The sequence below is a fragment of the Perissodus microlepis genome, chromosome 5, assembly GCF_051167445.1.
Source record: "Perissodus microlepis isolate ML-2025 ecotype Zambia chromosome 5, ASM5116744v1, whole genome shotgun sequence".
NCBI classification, from domain to species: Eukaryota; Metazoa; Chordata; class Actinopteri; order Cichliformes; family Cichlidae; genus Perissodus; species Perissodus microlepis.
Genome location: NC_140465.1, coordinates 14,771,540 through 14,787,016, shown reverse-complemented (window position 1 = coordinate 14,787,016; position 15,477 = coordinate 14,771,540). Strand labels below are relative to the sequence as shown.

At 39.9% G+C, this 15,477-nt stretch overlaps 1 protein-coding gene across 1 annotated transcript in view; it reads left to right on the top strand.

The window, feature by feature from the left end:
- The first annotated feature begins 11,789 nt into the window (after window positions 1-11,789).
- The window catches only part of foxp4 (forkhead box P4), a 91,454-nt gene continuing 87,766 nt past the window's right edge, over window positions 11,790-15,477 (top strand). Inside the window, exon 1 of the mRNA XM_084928087.1 lies at window positions 11,790-12,523. The gene's annotated coding sequence lies outside the window, so the exon portion shown is untranslated. The remainder of the gene's footprint in view (window positions 12,524-15,477) is intronic.

Below are 15,477 nucleotides of genomic sequence, written 5' to 3'. Positions count from 1 at the left end.
GTCGCTAAAAAATGTAATGTGATTACAGTTACATATTACAGCCAACACTGCTGCATAAATCCCACTGAGTGATTCTTTTATTAACTGCTTGTGATTGTTTAATAATACAAGCAAATATAAAATATTACACCACATGTGCAAAGTTATTTTTTAGATGTCTGCTCCAATTTGCATTTACAATGTTGATACAAATACAGGCCGGTATGTTTTTGATTAGGAACGAGCATTCCCGCCGATATGACAACACTGGCAGGTTACTCGAAAGTCTGTGCACACATAAATTAAATGTACATCCAAGCATGAGAAATCATGTTTACATTTTTCTTTTATAACGTGTGTGCAAGTTTGCTTTTGGTTAACTGATGGCAGTAGCAATTATAAAATAAATTAAAATGCATAGCAATTACTGGCGCACAGGCCGACATCAGTGTGTCACCTCTATTTCAGCCAGTGCACAGAAAATTCCAGTGTACTGGAGTTTGTGCATCTCATAGCACAGATTTTTGATTTATGTGTGACTGTGAACTGTTGTCACAGTTTTGCAACACTAACAACCTGTTGGATTATATTTCTGGAAATGGGAATGGATGGACTATGAAACTATGTAGATTTCTACTTTGTTATTATAATTGCAGCAATTTTACCTCTGCAGTTTAAAAGTACGTAAACAGATACAAAACAGTTCAGAGATGAGTCATCTTCACTTGAGTACTGCTATTCAACGGATTCAAGTGAAACTCCTGATTACTGATTCCAGATATATAATACTTCTGTAATACTGTATATGGTTCACATATTGTTATAGGTCAAAATAAGAACATTTAACTTTAAAAAAATTTGTGCTTCGTAATTAAATCTTATACTTAATACATACTTAATTTGAATACTACTGGTGTTTTTTTTAACTTTCTGCTCACTTTATGAATTTCTTTTGTTACATGGTACAAAATGAGCCATCCTGTCTGTCACACCAACCCAAGATACATAATAAACATCTGAAACACTCAGCTCAAACATTTGGTTCCGTCTAGAGACCACGTAGCTTGCATGCAATGAATCTATTTACCACAGTTTCAAAAGCGAAAACTAGATGTCACCGATGTTCATGGAGGTTTATTATTAAACTAAACTATAACTAAATGTGGACATCATGATTTTGCCATAGGAGAGTAGAAGTGTGAAGTCACAAATCAAACAAAGTTATGCATATACTGCAAATGGTTGCAGCACTGGTATCATGCCACCGAAATACAGTGAAAATAACATGCAAATGAGGAAACAGAGGGAAATGATGGTAACAAGGTAGAGAGTTAAACGCAGCTTAAATTTGAGGTGACTAACTGAAGCGACTTCCAAAGAAAGCAGGGGCTGCAGTTAGCCCCATAATGAACATATTTGGACAATGACACAATTCTTGTAATCTTTCCCTCGCCACAGTGGATTTTAAATCAAACCATCAATATGTGATCAAAGTTCAGACTTTCAGATCTAATTCAAGGGATTTAGCAAAAAACATTACATTAAGTGTTTAGGAATTACTGTCATTGTTCTACATAGTGACCCATTTTCACAGGCTCACAAGCTACTAGACAAACATACTCAAATCAACTTACTCAAAATCTCTGCCCGTTTGTATGTTTGCGCACAAAGTACTCAGACAAAATCAGTTAAGCAACCAAATCTGGCGCACATGTACATCGTAGGTACCATAGATTCTTATCTATGTCAGATATTAGGACGTCTTTCATGTTGCAGTAAGCACCTGAAAATGTTATAAAGACCTCACAAAGTACATCAGTTTGTCAACAACACAAACAAACCAAACAATGCTGTGGCATGGGGATGGGGATGGAGGTCAAGGTGCATCCAAGTATTTTTTTTAAATGCTTGAATAAAAAGCTTTTGTAGTCATTGAAAGGTCTAGAAGGTCTAGAGGTAAACGTCATATTTCCACCTTGAGATGCTCTGCATCCACTTTTACCGCAGCCACTTGCTTGTTTGTGGGACTTTCTCCCTTCAGTTTTGTGTTGTTCTATTGTGTTGAGTTCTGATCTGGCCATTGAAGAATATTGTTATGCATTTCACTGTAAAGTACTGGCTGATCAGTCATTCAGCACTTGGCTGATTCTGAGCAGAGAGTGCATGCTTCAGGTTTCATCTTGGTACTTCTGTTAGCAGTCATATCATCTAAACACTAGAGACTCAGTTCCGCTGGCAGCCTTACACGCCCATGTCTCCACCATATGTAGCAGACGGTGTCACACATGATGGAGGCAATTGGATCGTGAGCTGTTCTTTTCCTTCTCCATGTTTTTATCTCGCCATGATTCTGGTACAAGTTAACCTTGGTTTCAAGTGTCAATTTCTTTTCAGAACTATGCAAGCCCTCTGTGAGATCTTTTATAGTAAATTCTGAAATTCCTAAGCAGTATTTAATCCTTTGAAGCCAAAAGTGACGTGGTGATTGACACATTCACTTTGCAAGTGAAAGGTTTGTTTCCAGCCAGTGACACAAATGAGCATACATCCTAAAACTTGGCCAAACATGTGGAGTCACCCGCTGAAGCAAAATTACAAACACTGTTTAATCATCCAGATTTTTACCTAAAATCAGCTTTGATAAATTGTAAAAACAATATAGTCTGTTCAGATGATACTGAGCAACTAACAGTAGTAACATTACTGTAATAACACTCGTGCTCAGTTGTCACAGTGATAGTCACTATATGACTATCGCTGTGACATGTGAGCACGAGTTGTCACAGTGATAGTCATCTAGTGAACACAAACCGGGCATTGTGACAATGAAAACACATCCCTGTACAACTACTTCACCAGTTTTCTTTATTGACATTTGCAAATGACAAAAAAAAGTTATCGTCTGATTCAGTGTGTTCACTGATAAACACACAGACTGCAGGTGCTGACGGATCCCTCTTTACAGGCACATTTTAATACATTTGAAAAAATATATATTTCATATTTTTAAAGTAAAGGTAAAAATAAGCTACATGTATTAAGTATTCTCTAATGAATCAGAGAAAAGCATTTAGCTGTGCAACAAAAACAAATCTGAAAAAAAAAAACAGATGCATGTAAAAATGTGCAAAAAGGAGATTTTCAAAGTAAAAATATGGTTGCTTGATATGTTCTCCAGCTGTTATCAAAACAAGGAGGACGTAAAATAGAACGATGCAGCGCAGGGTTTGCTATCAACTTATAAATATCAAAGACTGTAGATGCCTAAACAGAGGGAGTCTGAGGGAGGGAGGAGGAAGCGTCGTGAGTGATGGGTGACTGGAAAAAGCAGTTGCTTTTATGCGAAGGTAAGGAACCGGGATCGGAGAGAGAGGGGGAAGACAATGGAGAAGGAAAAAAAGCGAGATGGATCACTTTCCCATATTGCATGTGTAGAAGAATCCATCATCTTGTGGAGCCAGATGTGCGTCATTCACATCAAACTTTCCAAATTAAAAGGCCACCTCACCCTTCCACTCCCCTCCATAATCCAGGCTCCATCTCCCTCTCTCGTACCATTAAGCCTCTTTCTGCTTTTACACACACACATGCTGGCAAACTTAAACACATACTTAAACGCACACGTGCTGTACATTGAAACTCACTAACTTTTTCTTCTTATTTTTCCAAGGGAAGTTGCTGAGAAGGCTCATTTCTGATGTTTTTGCAACAGCGACATAGCCTTAGGATGCAAAACATCTCTGAACTGCCAGACGAGGCATTGTGGGTTATCTTATCTGATGTGAAAAGGGGTGGTGAATGTTATTTGCATGCTGCATTGATGCTCAAATAGCAGTTTGAATGCTTCCTCAGCAGAGGAGGACTGTGATTGTACATTTGGCAAGCAAACAAGTGTATCAGATGATATCAGCCTTGGCCTACTTAACTGTCCTGGGTGAGACACAAGAGTTTGTACTATAAAAACTTCCCTCATCTCATACGTACATCTTTATCCAACTCCAACTGTCCTCAAACTTACATACATATGCGTGGTTTCTGTGTGTTCAAGAATCTCGACCCTTTGTCTGTTGCACTTTATGACAGCGTTATGTTAAAACCCCCACATTACAGCCAGTAAAAAAAAAAAAAGTAATCGAAAAGCTCTGTAAGTTGCTGGATGCAGTTTAAAGCTGTGGAGACAATGCTGCCCTTTAGCCTGATACACAGACGCACACTGGACTCGTTGCGCTGCCGAAGCCCTGTCTGTATTTCACGCGCACGGGAAGTGACAAAAGCAAGAGAAGACAGACGAGAGAGGATGGGAGACAAGTACTTTTGGACAGGAGAGGAACAGAAACAAGAAGGGAGATGAAAGGAAAAGGTGGGAGAAAGACAGTAATAAGGAGTTGAAAGTGAGCGAATTGTAAATGAGTAGACGACATTCTGACAGCCGAGCAGCCGGACACATGATGGAACTTTCATCCTTCACCGTACTGTGTCATTGCCTTAATAAATGGAGAGTGAGAGATATACTTTTTTCCCCATTTTCCTTGGGATAGGTGGACACGTGAGTGAAAAAGCAGAGAAACACCCTCACCCGAGAGTCTTTTGCTCTCTTTCTGTCATTCTTACACACAGACACACACACAACCACGGTAAGGAGACCAACTTTTCCTTTCTTTGAGGGACTACTCTTTAGCTGCGCTGCCAGATGAGGTCTGATACCTGCGATTCCACAGTTAATCCTGGTTAGAATTCAAATAGCGGGGAAATTACGGTCTTTCTCTTACTTGCCTTCCTTGCTTCCATTTTCGCTGCGACATCTCCCCTCTTTCAATCTCACTCGCTCTCTTTTCTCGGGGCCGGGCGCGGAAAAAGCCTGACCTCTGCGTTTTCTCCCGTCCTTAAGATTGGTTTTAAATACTCAGCAGATTAAAGCACAGGCATGAAAGCTCACATTAGCCATATATTTAAAAATCCCCCTGGCCGATAATCCATGTATTTGTCAGAATCAAACAGGGGAATAGAAAAGGGACCAATGACATGATGAGTAGCCTGAGCCAGACGTATTGTGAAGGGGAATTAGAAGGAGAGAGATACATTTAGTAGAATGTGGCCCAAGAAGAAAAGTCCTTCAAGATGATTATTGAAATTCACTGAAGACTGGCTCACGTGAGCGTTTGACAGGACAAAAAGCACTGTTGCAATTTGACGACCTCTGATGGCCTTCACTGTCTTTCTATTTCTCTCTGCAGTGCACGCACACACATACGCACACGTATTGAGTGACCTGTTATGATGAAGGTCTGATCTAATGTGTATTTCCTGCGCCCTGCACGATGCTTAAAGGCAGTTCCTATTCTTGAAATATTAACATTCACTGTTTTTCTATAAAAAAGGCAATTTTTGTAAACCAGAGGAGAATGAATATTAAAGCCAAAATGTGCTCTGTATTTTTATTAATATTCCCAGAAACCTAATATTTGGACATTGTTAACCAGTGACATAAACCTACAGTAAAAATGCATTAATTTTTTTGAATTATTAAGTTCAATCTTCAATTTCAGACTCACCACCACCGTCTTATCTGATGCAGCCAGACCACAAATTGCAAATATTAATTTAGGCACTGTTTGGATATTACACTTTAAATACAAGCAGAAATAGGATGACTAAATTATTGTGGCATGTATTTGTTTGATGTTCTTATTTTACAGAAATTTGCAAGAACATTTTTACTTTATATATATATGTGGTGTGTGTGTGTGTGTGTGTGTGTGTGTGTGTGTGTGTGTGTGTGTGTGTGTTTATATATGTGTGTATACATAATACAGTGAGTAATATTCATAAACAGTTGTTAGCTAAACTACTAATATTAAGCTGCCAAGAGAAATTAAAGACGAGCAGATGAATAGTCTGGGGAACTTAGATGTATAGGTCAAAAGAAATCATTGAGCCTTTCACAACCACAGCACATATACACAAACAGACCCAGCAAATGTCAATAACCAGATACATTGAATTGGAGATCAAAACTTATATTAAAAAAGCGTGTTGCATTCAATGGCATAAAACATCCAAGGTTGCAAAAAAAAGAAAAAGAAAATACAAGACATAAATTTTTTATTAATTATTTATTTTTTTATCCGATTCATCTCCGATGAGTGAACTTTATTAAAGAGAGCATTTAATGACAATAGGGGACAAAAAAAAATTGCGATGCATTCTTGAATGATTGTGAGGGGAGAGTGGGCTTGTTTGCAATAAATGAAGGCTATGTATTTTCAATGTCAACAACATCATAGTGATTTAATTAAATGTGTTTTTTTGTGCGTTTCAGTTGTCGGTCCTTTGAAGTGTGGGTCAAAGGGCAAGGAGTTCGGCAGCCAGAGTGTGAATGTGCTTGCTTCATTGGCTAAGTGTTGCTTATAATTAGCTTTTTTCACTTCATTCTTTACATTTTTTTATTATTTCTATCCCCCTTTGGTGATTCATGTCCTTTACATGCTGATAAATTCTGATGTTTTGCATAAAAATGTACAGCTCTCAATCACAAAATTCAGATTTGACTTTCACCTTATTTTCTTTTAATATATGATGGATGATGAATATTAATTTCTGTTTTATTCCTGTAAAGCAAGCATTTCTTTCTGACACCTTTCAACTTATCCGGTCTAGTTTGTTGTTTTGAGGTTGTTGTATTTGTCAGCTTAATAGTGACAGCCACGCTAGTGTGGCAGAGCTCGCTGGGCTAAATCTTCAATACAGTATAGAAAAGCCACACACCACATCTTCAGAAACACACACGCACATCAAAAAGGTTGCCCAAGAAAGCCAGTTCTATCCTATCCTTTCTCTCCATCTCTCTATAGCCTCTTTCTCTCTCGCTCGCTCTCATTTCTTAAACCAGTCGCTGACAGCACACAATGCAGAGGTAAAAATCATAGAGGCTTCCACATCTTTCCGAATGTGTGTGTGTGTGTGTGTGTGTGTGTGTGTGTGTGTGTGTGTGCGTGCGTGCGATGCTTTTAGAGACAAAGACCCCTGCTGTAGGGAGTCCTGTGGGAAAGGCGTGCGGCCGGAAGATGTGAGCGCACTGGCGAGTGATAATGTCAGCTAGAGAGATACGGCGTGTCATTTTACACAACCACACATCAAAAAAGACAGTGGGGGGAGAGAGAGGAGAAGACAGCATGTCATTTGTTTGCTTTGATACAAGATCGCACCGAGGGAGGGAATGGAAGGCTCTGCAAATGCGTGTCTGTGTGTGTGTGTGTCTGTGTGCGTCTTTTTTAACAGTGTGTTTGTATATCCAGCACGTGAGCAGATGAAGGGATAATATTTCAGGGGTATTTACTAAATGTCTTATATTGAGTTACACTTAAATAGACACACATGAAGACTGGCACAGTCCGGCTAGGCATTTCTTCTGTACGCAGCATCGTGAAGGCCCCAGTCGAACACCCTGACACTGAAGATTTGTGTTTAGATTGACATTTTCCTCTACTTTCAGCCAGTATCAAGGGATTGCTTTGACCTGTGAGGATTATAAATTTATGTTATTCACTATCTACCATAAAGTTGTCTGAATACATTGCTCAGCACATAAAAGTGACATTTTGCGTTGTTGATCTGTGGCATGTATACAAAATGCATACCTGTGGTCACTGAGAACTTGTGTGTGGCTAAGGGAATGATACTCCGCTAGTGTACTCTATTACAGATACACACCCTGCACTTGAAATGTGTCAAAGTAAAGGCACTCATATTACAGTAAAATGGGACTGATGTACTATTAAATATAATGCTACATTATTAATTGCTGATTAATGTGCAATTCTCATTTGAATCTAGCTGCCAGGGGCAACCAGTAACTACAGCTGTAATACAGATTTATTGGAGAAAAGAAGTGGAGTTCCTTTTAAACTAAAATGGGGTAAAACTGTAAAGGGCTATAAAAATGTAAAAGCGTTGAGAAGAGTAGAGAAGTTTTACAACAGTATCAAGAACACTTCTATTTAATTCAATTCAAATGCATTTACATAGGACCAAATCAGAACAGCAGTCACCTCAAGGTGCTTTATTTTGTAAGATAAAGATCTAATACAGAGAAAACCCCAACAATAAAACAATTCCCTTTGATCAGGCACTTGGCGACAGTGGGAAGGAAAAACTCCCTTTTAACAGGAAGAAAGCTCCAGCAGAACCAGGCTCAGGGAGGGACAGCCATCTGAAATGGGCAGGTGGGGGTGATGGGAGGGAGACAGGACTACATATATATATATATTTGAAACCTAAAACAGTGTAGACGTACACTGCTGCACATTTTCAGGCTGTGGGGCCATCTAATCTTATGCTTCAAACTTGAACTTTAAATGTGTTTAAGAAAAGAAAATGTATAAACTGTCATAATCAAAATGAATCCTTGTGCTTAATAGTCAAAATGCCAAGATTTTAACTTTCCCTAAGAAAGTTCAAATAAATGATAATTAAAATCCGTCTCCATCTTTGATTCAGCAGCTACTTGGACAGTTAATCCTTCACTCTTGAAACACAATTCTTTTTCTTAAAGTGTGTATTTTTTATGCTGAAAACTTTGCTTCAAAGAAAATGATGTTTTTGCTGGTTGAGGGCATGGGCTTTCTCGAACGTATTCTTTAGCTCTTTTCTGGGTAGCCTCAGTTTTTCTTGTGTTTTTTTGTCGGTGTGAGTTTGTACCTGTCAGATTTCCACAGCAGCTTGGCGGGAACTCATTCCCTTGAATCGACTGCTCAGCCACAAGTGCTTTAAAGTAAAGTGAGTCCTTGAGTTTCAGTCTCTCTGGCCATCTCTGCTTTTTGGAAGAAGTGTGCGGGTGTGTGTTAAAGCAGCTTGTTAACACGTACGCCACTGCCTTGGCCGAGCCTCTCTAATTATTCCCTTCCAACGAAGGGCCGAGGCAAGGAGAGAGTGGTGATAAACACATTTTCTTAGCACGTCTTTCCCCTTTCCGTTTGCTTCACTAAGTGTGCGCCTGTGTGTGTGTCTGGTTGTGTGATGCGGAGCAGCTGTGACAGTAAACAAGTTAATGAGTGGCTAATAGAAAGCAGGTGGTGATTGGCTGTGATCCTCCCAGCAATCAGTGTATATTCAGAGATTTATACAGATGCCACTGTCTGCACCAAGGTCACATAGGCACAATCACCCTGTCTCCACAGTTTCTGTACTAGAGCAGATGAAGAGATGCTCTGTAAAGATTCACCCAGTCAATTATTATTATTGCATTCCCAGCTGTGAGATAGCATTGGTGCATTTGAGCAACAGTCTGCTGTTGTCTTTGCATAACCACAGAGGCGGCATGTGTGTTAGTGTGTGTGTGTGCATGCTGCCTCCCCACTTTGTCTTTATTTGTAAACATGCACACTCACATGTGTAGGAAAGTGGGTGTATGCACATATGAGCGTGTTTGCGAATGTTTGGATAATTTGCTCTCTGTGCACTGTTCCCTCTCTGTTTATTTGTATACGCCTGTTTGTTTGAGGCCCCTCTCTGGGTTCGACTTTCAAGGCATTGTGGGAGATTTTGTAGGAGTTGTTTGTAAACATCAACAGCAGTAAGTTTTATTTTATTGTAGCTTTATTTTATGACATTATTCCCAGATGGCTGAATAAAGCCTGCAGGTTTTTTTTTTGCTAATGCGTCTACCACACATCCTGCAGTCCTTTAACTCGTCCTCGCCACCACGCAGATGTTTTCTTTTTCTTTTAGATGCAAACCGACAACACGGTCTTTCCTCTTTTTTTCTCTCTCCTCCTCTTACAGTATACACCCAGGACCAGAATCCCCTCCTCTTTTCTATACATCCCAAATCCTGTGTTGAATGGATCAGGACTTATTCAAGTTGGAGGCAGGAGCTTTTTTTCCCTCATTTTTACCAGCTCTGTGACACTGTGGGTGAGCGCTCCCATATTTCTCTTTAATTAAGCCAGGGAAAACCTTGTAGTACAGCCAACCCAGCTCATGTAGCCACTTATGTTTTAATTTAATTACCTGTCCACTTTGATAATTATTCCTCCTGATTAACAGGGAGAGAAGGGTTCCTAAATGGGATGGAAGATGGGTTAGAGGTCCAAACATCGTTTTCCTCCTTTCACCAAGAACAAGAATGAGGGTACTGAATTTAGATGTCCAGGTCAGCTTGGACTGGCTTGACTTTATTCAGGCAGTGCAGAGCACCGAGTCCTCTCATTTCCCTGTTTTATATTTAATCCTGCGATTTTATGCAGCTGTAACCCCAAAACAGACAACAACACACAACTCATCATTCTGCAGGCAGGCGGGGGTGATTGAAATCTTTAGTCAAAATGTCAGCAGTTACACAACAACAAGCACAAGAATGATTCAGCCTCTTTGCTCTCTGCTGTGCTTCGCACATAGTTTTCAGATGCAGGATGCAGGTTGATGTTAACTAAGCATGTTCACCCTGCTGGGATTGGGTTAGAAACTTTCTTTAAGAGCCCTTGCGTGGGTTTTTCCAGATCCAACTTTAAAAAAAAAAGGAAAAAGGTGCACCTTCCTAATCACATCCACTTAGAAAAGCATCACTCATCACCATCCAGTTGCTCACATTAGCGCCCGTCAATTCTCGGGAGATTTATTTCAGACATATGACAAAGTGTTCCTGGCAAAATCCGTCAGGCTCAGAGGAGTAAGTAAAGGAATATATGGGTGCTCATATACACTCACACACGCAAACACACACCCAAACATTTGCACGCCGACACACACACATGTGGAGACACACATATTTTTAGTGCTATTGATCGTGTTAATGAATGTGTTGTGATTTACTGCAGTGGTGGCCGATTGTTAGGTGGTGTCGTGATGGACTGCCATCATTTTCCAAAGGTAAAAGCATAGATAGAGGAAAGGCAGGAGGGCAGAATCCCATTTAATGGCCAAAGCAAAATTATTCCTTGATCTTTCTTTGAGTTATAGCTTCGTTTTTTTCCCCTCCTCCCTCCCCCACTTTTTTTTTATCCAGCGACAGGTATGATGTAATTTCCAAATTTCATCAGAGACAGTAATCTCAACACTGATTATCCTGTCAATTAGTAAATGAATGTGGTGGTGGGGGGGGGGGGGGGGGGGGGGAGCTGGTAATAACTCTGCAAAAAGGAGTTGTCAAGCTTCCAAAATACATAAAGGACACAGTGAGGTAGGCAGACAGTAAAATTTATCTAATCACAATATAACTGTCTATTCTGAAGGGAAGTGCATAACAAGAGTGAACCTACTAAAACGGATTTTATACTTGTTTTTATTTTAGGAATACAGCATTTTTTATTATTATTTTTTTTAGGATGGCATAAATCTTTCTGACATAAATCCATATAGGATATTATTTGGCATAAAAACCTCTTTTTTAATGAAATTACATTAACAAAAGTCAAGAGGAACAAGCATCTAAGAGACAATAAAGAAGCTATATGGAGAATTTTGCCATTTTTTTTTTTAAGTTTGCAAGGTTTATTTATTCTTTTTACGATTTACTGTTTTATTTACAGATACATTCGCAACTCTGACATGCAGACACGTAGAGAAAGCGATCATTTCATGGCAGACTTTGTCCTGTTTTAAACGATCGTTCTTTGTTACTGGTGGGGGTTTTTTTTGGGGAGCTCAAACTTTGCGCAGGATAACATCTGTTCCTCTCTGCCGCCACAATAGCGCAACTCAACCAGGATGCAAAAGCGAGGTCAAAAGATCAGTGCCTTCCCCTCATCCGTGCGCATGCACGCCCACACACGCGCGCACACTTCTCCGGGGAGCGACGGAGAGATGCCTCTCACTGGCTGCTGTTTTATTATGCGCCGGGGCTTTGCATGGATAGGACGAAAACGCGCACCTGCTTTAGAGGCATTACGGTAGCACAGCAAACTGTCCTCCCGCAACACACACTCCGCACTCGTACACACACTCGTACACACATACAGCTCCAGTGATTCAACCCTGATTTCCAGCGAACGAGCAAGCAACAGACGGGATGGCAAAAAAGTGAAGACCGTTGGAGAGGTTATACGCGCTGAGTGAGCCTGCTGAGGAGAGAGCTGGGGCTTGGGGGGAGAGGAGAAAAAAGCGGAGGCAACTAAACAAGAAACAGAAACGAGAAGCTGCGTTGTTTCTCCGCGGCAACTTGCGCTCAGTGCCAGAGTTTTAGCGGCAGTATTGTTCTGACTTCACTCCAGAGGGGCCACTCCGAGGAGAGAGGACGCACACAAAAGGGGAAAGGAAAGGACTAACGAGCACGTTTTTTTTTTTTTTTTTTTTTTTTTTTTTTTTGGTCGTTTAAAGTAATGGTCCTGCCGTCTTAGATCCTAGATTTCTCTGTCTCTCTCTGCTCTCTGTTTCTTTCCACTTTTATTTTTATATATTTTTTTTAAATTTTACGTCCCTTCGGTTTGTGTCCCCCCTTTTGTCGCCGCGAGAGAGTGGACGCGCCGGGGTTTGAGGAGCAGAAGCGGGGCTGCCCACATGGTCCAACCACTGGCGTGAAAGTTGACTTCTTCAGAAACCAAGAGAACAGGTTGATGCATTATCTACACGTTTCCCCCTTCTTCTTATCTTCCTCACTTTCCCCTCACTCTGTGCTCCCATTGAAACTCTCCGACACACACGCTGCTAGACGCTTTTAAAGCGACGCACTTCAACTTTTCATGGCACGTTGTGAAACTCCTCCAGGTCTGCCTAATAATGTGATAGAGTATTAAAGTAGGTACGATCCAGCGGCCACACTAGGGAGGTTTTTGTTTTTCTCTTTTTCTTTCTCCCTCCTCCGTACTTTTTCTGTTTCATTCTAACTCTGACTTTTTCCTGGCGTGAAACTTTTTTATTTTTATTTTCATACTTTCTGTTCTAAAAAAGAAAACATATGTAAAGCAGCTGTTTTCGTCCTTTCAGTGTTCTCAGCAGAATGAAAAATCGAAGTTTCTTTCTACCTCATCACTAGTTTCACGCCAACCTATATCCACAGAGTTCAAATCCAGCCTCCTTTTAATCGTCGTTTATTTAACTGGATATTACGGTGTAGTTTGTAAATTCTCTAGAGCCTACTTTGGATGACTCGGAGGGATACCATTTTTTGCATAATGTGTCATTGTCCGAGGTTTTCGCTTATGAGACCAGAGAAAGGAAAAAAAGTTTATTTCTCGCAGGTTTAGGACGAGCTAAGATTTCGGGAGTGGACTCAAACGTAGGGAATAAACTTGTTGATATCGCTCGTTATATTTGATCATACGCGTGGACGTGGCTTATGTGGTGGCAATTTTACACGATCGGTCACAGGCAGCCGTGTGAGAACCACTTGCTTTGCCATCGCTTCATACCTCTCTACCTCACAACTGGGTTTAGTGTCTTTTATTATTGAACTTTAGTTTCCTACAATTAAACATTAACGTTTAAAAATAAAAAAAGAAAGGCAGTTAAACTTCTTACTTACAGAAAATCCCAGAACAAAAGAAAAAAAAAAGAACAAACAACTTTCTTATTGACACGTTTAGAAGGTCTGAGGACATTAGTGCCTTTAGGATTTAGGACTTTTCTCTGACCACTGAGGTTTGAGGTGCCCGTTGTGGTTTCCTTATTTGAGCTGAATTAAATATCCTAAATGATATCTTAAATAATAGCAGCTCTGTTCTTTAGAGAGGGACGTTTTACCAGCTGAACGTGGAGGAAAACTTCTCCCTGCGTTGTAAAACTTCCAGTTCCAGTTTCAAAGTGAACTTTTGAACGCTTTATGTACATAAGCAGGATTATGGACAGTGATTTTACGTACATTATAACCCTGACGCGTTTTAGGGTTTTTTTCAGAATCTGTAATTTAAAGTGATTTAATTAAAAAGAATGCACGTTATATACTTTCTAGATTATAATATAATAAATTTACTGACATAGAAATTTTTTTTTAAGAAATTGAACACAACCTCTGTGTGACACATGTTTTTCCCTTCTTCTCGCGCTCATAAACCGACTAAAAGTAGGCCTGCACCACAAAGGAAAATATTTCTTTTCTCTTCCCGCGAACTATTTACTGCGACTTGTTTTAAAAAATAAGAAAAGTATTCTGCAGAGATAAAAACGTTTAATGTGGATTTTCTTGTGTGCACGGCGTGCAGCACAAAAGCAACTTTTGGGCCGTTGAAACAAAGTTGCTGATCTTTTTGTCTTTTGAGGGTTTTTGATTTTCTTCCATTTCCATGAAATAAAATTGCCTTTATCAAATATGAGATATCGGGCTGGGCACACAGAGACTCTCGATTGAAACCTTCAGATCAAGAAAAAAAAGAGGGAGAAATGAAATGACAATTCGTTGCTGTTAGTTGTCTGTCACCGAGAGAAAAGCGTACAGGCCGTGTGGGTGCTCACCCTGACACGGGCATTATTGCCCCGTGATTGATGGGAGCCGGGGCATTTGGCATAATTAATTTTATTTACTGTGTCCTCTCTCTCTCTTTCTCTCCCTCTCTCTCCCTCTATCTCGCTCGCTCTCTCCTGTTGTGCCCCCTCCCACCCTCCTCTGTGGTGGCATTTCCGCGACGTGATGACATACTTTTAATTGCACTTTAATAGAAGATCCAGCGGGAATGAAAAAGCTCTTAATCACGTTTTATGACCTTGTCACAGTTCTGGTGTCAGACAGGAAAGCAGGTATTTTGTGGTGGCTCCGAGCCCGTGCTGTAAAGTGTATACCGATTTTCTTTCCTTCATTTTTTTTAAAGATTATTTCATCTTCATCTATCACGCCACAAGCTGTGGAAAACGCACCTTAAAATAGTTAATGCACAGTGGCCTTCATGCAGATACAAACCCTGTTGCTGTTCATTTTAGCCATCTATCCTGGAAGGGAATTTAAACTGTGTGTGTTGATTGGTAAATGTAGTAGAAGAGGCTGACTGCATGTTTTATAAGATGTTTTATAAGCATATTTTTTAAAATCCTGAATAACTGGACCAAACCAAGCTGGCAGTAACTCAGTACTATCAGATAAACCTTTTTTTTTTTTTTTACAGGCTTAACCATTTTGCCAAATATGGTAAAATGTTTCCCAAAATTATGGAAAATGTAAATCTTATATTTGTGAAGGTTATTAATATTATTAAATTAGGTATTTCACAGCTGCCTGATCTTTCAGCTGCTTAAGTTCTTTTTGTTGCAGTAAAAGCACAGCAGCTGTGTTGACTCAGTTTAAGAATGATCTTTGGAGTTGGAGCTATGACTTCTCAGCACCCATGCCAGGTTACTACACAGTTTTAGCTGATTTTAAGTTTCTGTTTCAAGTGACCGCGTTATGAAGAAGAAGCCTCATGGAGCTCAAGTAGAAGTGTGAAACACTGCTGAAGAATAGAGTACAGGATTGTTTTTATTTCTTCTTCTTCTCCTTTAAAAAAACATTTGCCTACCATATAAAGCCTGAAAAAAAAATCGGTGTGAAGTTATCATTTTCGTGTAATGCTTATCATTGATAGGCTATCACATTAGTGA